Source organism: Tasmannia lanceolata, unplaced genomic scaffold (genome assembly GCF_043159265.1).
Source record: "Tasmannia lanceolata isolate RefF3 unplaced genomic scaffold, GAP_Taslan_0.1 ptg000006l, whole genome shotgun sequence".
NCBI classification, from domain to species: Eukaryota; Viridiplantae; Streptophyta; class Magnoliopsida; order Canellales; family Winteraceae; genus Tasmannia; species Tasmannia lanceolata.
The window spans coordinates 30,358,009-30,365,462 of NW_027518683.1; positions in this window are offsets into that span (position 1 = coordinate 30,358,009).

A 7,454-nucleotide genomic window follows, 5' to 3' on the forward strand; every position below is an offset into this window, starting at 1 on the left:
GATGGACGCTAGCAAATCCTTGATAATGAACTACTGAAGTTTGAAGTCTGCCTTTTGAAGTTTGGGATTTGCTATGGAGCATGGACAACCGCAGAAGGCATTTTGCAGGCCGGCTGTTGTATGAGATAACATCCACCTTAGATGAATTAAATGAACAAGTCAAAATGTTGGAAAGTGAGCCTATGTGGCTGCTTTCTTAGCAACAGCCAGCCCATGAAATGCCTTATGTGATGGTCCCTAGAATATCCCCTGAAATTTTCGTCCCAAACAAAGAGGATTGCTAAATCCCCCCTCCCCAAATTTGACTTTCTCACTCCTTTTACACTCCATAGTCACTAAAACGGTACTCCCTCCCTCTCCCTCTCCCTCTCCCTCTCTCAACATACCGAGAAATACAAAATCTTCCTCTTCTCTTTAGTTTCTTTTTTCTATCTACCAAAAAAGTGATGAATAAGAAGTTGATGGAGAAATAGAGAAATTAGAAATTTTTCACTAATCTTGGAGTTCTTAATTACAATAACTATATAAAGCACTCAATAGATAAACAAAGAAAGACAAAGATTACTATAAAAAAAGATATCCTAATCTTAGCAACCACTCTAATCTTAGTTGCCTAATCTTGCCCAACTACTAAATTCACCCCAATTTGTGTTTGTTAATCCTTAAAAGCTAATCAATTTGTATTTGTTAATCATCAAAACATGGGTGAATCTGTAAGAAGCCGTTAGGGGAACCCTTGAGCTTATACTTTTGTTAAATGCAAGAATAGCCAATATCAATTCATGTAATCGCTCTTTTATCAATAAATACAAGTTGGTTTTTCTCCAAAATGTGTGTAATTCTCCAATTGTCTCTATCCTCCGAGATAACCTGGAGAGGGATGATCGACCATACACCCAAGAGGTAAACACCGACCTCGGTTTGGTTGTTCAAGTCAGCACCCACCTAACTAAGCTTTTAAGCCGATCTAGTAGGGGAAAGCACCATAAAATAGTCTGAGCCAAGTAATTAAGCAAGCTAGATTAGGCTCTTAATGCTAAGGATTTGCGGATCCTTTCCTAGAGGTACATGTTGAGACCAAAGACTGATCACCCTTCCCAATGTAATTAACAAGTCAACCCCCAATGGTTTAGGAGTTGAGGAAAAGCCTCCAAAGCCAGACAGTTGTAGCAGTCTTAGTCCTTTTATTATTTTAATTAAGTCCAGTCACGATGTCGAGTCCAATTATCGAGTGCAATCTTCTAAAAGTTTGAATAAATTTCTAGTCCAGTTGAGTCTTTTCTTACTTTTATTTTTGAGTCAAGAATGTAAATCCTGAGTCTGTTTAGGATAAGTCTTATCAGATGTACTCATTTTCAATTCAATGAAACTTGCTTTCTCTATACATTCCAACGTGTGCTTCTGATTTTAATAAATAATGAGAATAATACTCCCTCCTCGAATGAGAAAGAAGATGCCGACGAAACTCCTCTTGAGTTGCAGCAAATGCTCAAACAAGAGGAGGAGTGCCGAGCTCAGCCTCTCAAAGAGAAAATTGAAATGATAAACATTGGCACTGAAACTTTGATTCAGTGAACGCCTATTGAAAATAAATTAGAGTGTGAGGAATTGATAAACCCATTTCGAGAATAAAGAGATGGTCCAGTAAGCGCTACCATTAATGCCAGGAGAAAGACCCAGATAGAAGGTTCAAAAAAGAATGAAGTGAATATCACATGGTATACAAGGGGCATGGATTCGAAACAACTTCCATATCTCCAGTCAATGGCCCCGGTCATAGGTTTCACCAGTGACAATGTAAAGCCATCAAATTCAATATGAAAAGTGCAAGAGCAATCATCTCAGAGCGATCATCAAAATATCAAGAGCCACCGATTCAAGGATGAAATGATGTCCAAAAATCAGTATGCACTCTCAAAGTCAAATTACTTATCAATATCCAGAAGGAAGAAGAATCATTATCTCTTACCGGAAAATGCCGTCAAACTTGAAAAGTGCAAGAGCAATCATCTCAGAGCGATCATCAAAATATCAAGAGCCACCGATTCAAGGATGAAATGATGTCCAAAAATCAGTATGCACTCTCAAAGTCAAATTACTTATCAATATCCAGAAGGAAGAAGAATCATTATCTCTTACCGGAAAATGCCGTCAAACTCCGTGAAAAAATAAAAATAAATAATAAATAAATAATCCGTACCAGAGGGACTCTAATAACCTAGATCGATTCCCAATCTGAACATCGGAAGGCCTCATTTGGCCGAATAAATCCCAAAATCATAACCCAGCGTCAAAAGAATACCGGTTTACAAACCCTTCGAGCCTGAATGAATTTTTCTTGAAAATCCATCAAACTAGGGGCATCCGCCCGGAACTACGCTAAACATGATCCCTACACTGGGGTACGTAGGCAGCTCGGTTAAACCGAGTTCGGTCGATTCAAAAAAAGAAAAGAAATTCAATCGTTCCAAAAAAAAAGAGACAAGTTCCAAAAGAAGAAAAGTCAATCACTCCAGAAAGAAAGAAGAAAAGAAAAATAAATTAACCTTCAAACAATTTATCTTCAAACTAGGGGCATTCGCCTTGAACTACGCACGACCTGATTCCTACCCTGGGATACGTAGGCAACCTGTTCATAGGTTAAGTCGAAATCTTTGTTGAACCTTACGCCATTCTTTGAAAAGCCCTATCCTACCTATAAAGTCCTTCCGGTGTTCAGAATTAATGATCTAGGTCCCGAAACACAAAAAGTGAAAAAGAAAAAAAAAGAACGGAGTTTGAAGATCTGCTAGACTGAAAACCTGAAAGGGTGATCTAGGCAAAATTTAAGATAATTCCCCTGCTAAGTTGAAAACCCGAAAGGGCGGCTTAGGCAAAAGCTAAGGGGATAGCCTGCTGAGTGAGAATCCGAAAGGACGATTCAGGTAAAAGTTAAGGCTAGCACGGTCCACCAAGTTAAAAATCCTGAAAAAGTGACTTGGTCACAATAAGAGAATCATTATAAGAATGCTACAGCCGGTATTAAGACTGAAGATCGAAAATAAGTTCAAGCGAGTTCAAGTGTCATCCTAGAAATTAGGGGCATTGAAACCAAGCAATCGAATGAGTTGTAATCAACTCCTTGAGGCTTTGCCATTTTAAAGAAGAAGTCCAGTGTTTATCGATTGAGAAACTACTCTTTGAAAGGCTAGACTTACCAAACAAAATGTTAATTAAGTCAGGAGCATCATTCTGTATCAGTCAAGTCAATCCATTCATGTTCGTTTTAGCTCATTCTTTCAGAAACTTCCTGTTCCTCAAATAGTGTCTTTACCATTTTCCCCTTTTGGGTAGAGTCGATCATTGTCCAGTTAGTCAAATGTTGCGACTGTCTTGGTGAAAGAGGCCCGGTGTAGCTAGCTCCCTATAACTACACCGGAGTCATGCTAATCCTGAGGGAAGGACTTCAGGAATCAAGTGAAAATGATCCAATTTAAGCAAAAATCAATTCAGAAAGAGTCTAGAAGCATAAACATCAGTAAGCCCAGTTCCCATAAGAAGATCGTACCCTAGAAAGGCACCATAAGCTTGGAAGAGCCTTGGATGCAATGATGGTTGAGCCAGTGAGACTTTCTCTGTACTTGTCAAAAGAAGAATCCAATATCCAGTATTCTAATATTCTAGTTCCAGTATCCCGTATTCTAGTATTCCAGTTCCAATATCCAGTATTCTAGTATTCCAGTTCCAGCATCCAGTATCCAGTTTCAATTCCAGTATTCCAGTATTTCACTATGCCAGTTCTAGTCTCCCGTTCCAGTATCCAATATTCCAGTATCACAGTTCTAGTGTCCAGTATCCCTATCACCAATATTCCAGTGTTCCATTTTCCAGTACTCGTATTCCTGTTCCCAGTATTTCGACACTCCAATTCCAACACCCAGTTCCAGTGTCCGAAAATCCAGTGTTTCAGTACTCTAATTCTAGTATCCGGTATGTCTTCGTTCTAGATTCCCGGTTCTGATATTTAGATCAAGATTCCAGTTTCCAGTTTCCAATTTCAAGTCCTAACATCCAGTGATCAAATTCCAATCCCAATTGAATCAATCAAAATGTCAATCCAATCTAATCCCCAGTTCACCAATTATCAATTTTTGACTATCAAGTTTTCCAGTAATCAAGTTCTACAATTCCTAGTGAACTAGCTCTTTAACTTCTTAGTTCTTTAATTCTCCAGTTATCCGACTATTGAGTCCCTTAATCATCCAGTTCTCCAATTTTCAGCTCTGCAAATATCCAGTCCCTAAAATTTCTACTTCTCCAGTTTTCCAATTCTTCAGTTCATCAAATCTTCAATTCTCCAGTTTCAAGTTATCCAGTGTTCCAATTCTCCAGTCCACCCATTGTTTGATTATTCGGTTTCTCAGTTCTCCGGTTCTCAAGTCCTTAAGCCTCTAATTCTCTGGTAATCGAGTCCTCCAGTTTTTAAATTATCATTTCCAGTCTCATTCTCAATTGTCAAATCCGATCTTAAATCCATTAGCCCCTGTCTCACTCGCGAATAGGCTAATTCTCTGATTTCTCTGAGCCCGTTCAGAGAACGGTGCCTCCTTCCGTCGTTGCCCGTTTGAAAACGGCGCCACGTCATAATTATCTTTCGTTCTAGGTTGCATGATTTTTACACCCAGATTGAATCAAGTTCTTTATTATTCTGAACTACCAGTCAGAGTGTTTAGAGTAAATGATCTTGATTAAATTCTAGGACTTCATCTAGGGTCTTGCATTTGGTTAGGTTGCACGCATTCGCATCTAGGTTGCATTTTGTTTAGAGAGTCCTTTGTTGGCAAAACGCTGTGCAAAATGGTGTTTTCATTTTTGCTTTGGTACTCAATGACAACATCATCTCTACCAAAGAGGGGCATCTGTAGACACTCTCATTTTCCTCCGCTTTAATTAACAAAGAAGTCAGTGTTTTTCTATCGGTTTTCTAGTGTCTCTCCTTTCCGCGTCCGTCTCTTACATTTTTAAATCTTTTCGGTCATTTCCGTCATGTTTTGCATTTTCCTGCTAAGTGTTGAGAGGGGTTATTCACAAGAATCTAAACTAGAAAGAATTTGGACCCATTTTTTGTGGGCATGCATTGAGCATTTTGATTAGATTTGGACCGAGCAAGTTGGCCCATGTAAGAAACATTCGAGTCATCTGTAGAGTTCACTATGGTTTTCAAAGATCAAATTTTGTCGGAAAAATAAGTTCGCCCAACATGGAATGGGGCCCACATTATGATGATCTAAGTCACTCACTTGATATGCCATAAGTTGGACGGTTTGGATCATCTAATGAAGAGGATATAGGGGGTGTGATTAACCAATTGGATCATCGAATTTGTGCAATTGTCAAAACATGGTTGTGTTAATATCATTCTCTAAACCAAAATTAAAAGACATTAATTTAAAATACATCCAACCTAAATATCACAAATCTTAGATTTACCCACTAATCTAAATCCGTTAAAAGCCATTAACCAAAAGGCCAATAAAAGTTGCAGGTGAAACTAAAGCCTTATAAATAAACAACCTAAAAAAGACACCGAACACATATAAAAACTTGCAAACAACTAAAAGCTTCAAGAAAACTTTAAAAGACTCAACAAACCCAAAAAGAACTCAAAATTACTAAGAGCTTTTGGATTCAAAATTTCATAGGAACCTTTAGGGCCTCTTTAGGAACACTTATGTCATGTTGTGTTCTAAGTTTTAGGGAGTCCTAGAGTTAGGAGTCCAGCCTCATCATGGCCGTTTGCTACAGATAGCAAACGTGCCATAGATCTAGTTACACTAGTTACCGTACTTTTTCATAGGATGGGCCTAGTTACCTAGGATGTAGGTTAACCTGCATTAGTCTAAGGGGACGTCTTGCACTTAGCTATGATCATATAGCATCTTAGATGAAGTCTTAGGACAATAAAATATTCAACTTGAACTAAATAATTTCTCTTAAAACTGTTGAAAATGTCAAACCAGTTTAGATCAGTGTCCTAGATAAGTTAGGCATAAATAGCTTAGTGTAGGTGCACCGAACTACGATCGACTTTGATTCCAGTGAGGCTGGGAAATGTAGGCAACTTGGATACTTGAGTGGCATACCAAGCCCGAGTCGGCTCCACACGTAAGTGGTGGGACTTTTTATATTAATCCTTAAATTAAAAGTTATTAAATTACTTAGGACTTTCCATGAAATTAGAATTTTAGGAGAACTTTCACTTAGATTGAATTCAAACAAATTAAGAAAATCAAGATACACATTTAAGAATTACATTGAAGTTAGATCTTAGGATGCATGTCACGTAGTTCACACATTAATATAGAGTTAAATGAGCAATTTAAAAGAAATTTAAAAGATTTAACTTTCGGAATTGAAGACCGATTATGGGGCAGGAATGGTGCATGTGGTGGTAACTCCCCATACCTTCCATTCTCGTAACCAGGTAACGAGTCTAGATTTCTAGTCAATTATGGGTCCTAGATCCCTCATCTAGGTGGGGACTCTGTCACTCTCTTTTGCGTGGAATTCGGATTGCCTTAGTGATCCCAAGTTCACGGAAAAGATGAATTAAATCACACCTTGCTAGGCTCGGCGGCTTACCCCTGCCCTTATGGGTGCCCTTATGGGTACTGGGTTGCATGTTTGTTTGCACCCTATTGGCTTGGTTTTAAAAGGGGTAAGTCATTTTAGATTGTATTTTTCGTCTTTGTTTAAGAGATGTTAAAGACACTTAACAAGGTTTAAACATACTCTATCGAGGTCCTAAAAGAAGATAAATATCTTGGGACAAGCCTTAGAGAATACACCCAAAAGATAGACATCATTGGCACTTGCTTAGTAGTTCACTTAGTACCACATACCTTAATTTGATAATAATTGGTCCTAAACATTTGAAAATATTTTTAATAGAAAGATCTCATCATTTCTGTTCAAATCGAGTATAAAAAAGTAAAAATTTGATTAGAAACGAGGGAGATATGAATTTTACAAACCGGGTTGAAAAACTGCCTTTGGCATGAAATTCTATCAGTCCTATGGCGAGCTACCGAACCACCGCGGTCAACCGCCCCTGTGCATTAGACATAGCCGTTGGGGCGCAACAACTAGTTCTAAAGTTGCACAGAATTATAGTTTTGCCCCTATAACGGCTAGTTTGGTTTTCCACTATATATAAGAGTTCCGCTTTCATTGTAAATGATGCAAGACACTCTTAAACACATCTTGAACATTCTAAAGAGTGAATCAAACTTGTTTTAGTGCCTTTCTCATCTCTAAGCAAAGAAGTTGAATTAGGTTTATCTTTGTACATCTTTTATTCATCTTTTCTAACCCTCTTGAAGGGATTTTATTTTTCTTTCTTCAAAGATCATTGTAACTTTGCGAGGGTGCATGGAGTTGCAGAGCCACCTCCACAGAGGCATGTGAAGGAGACG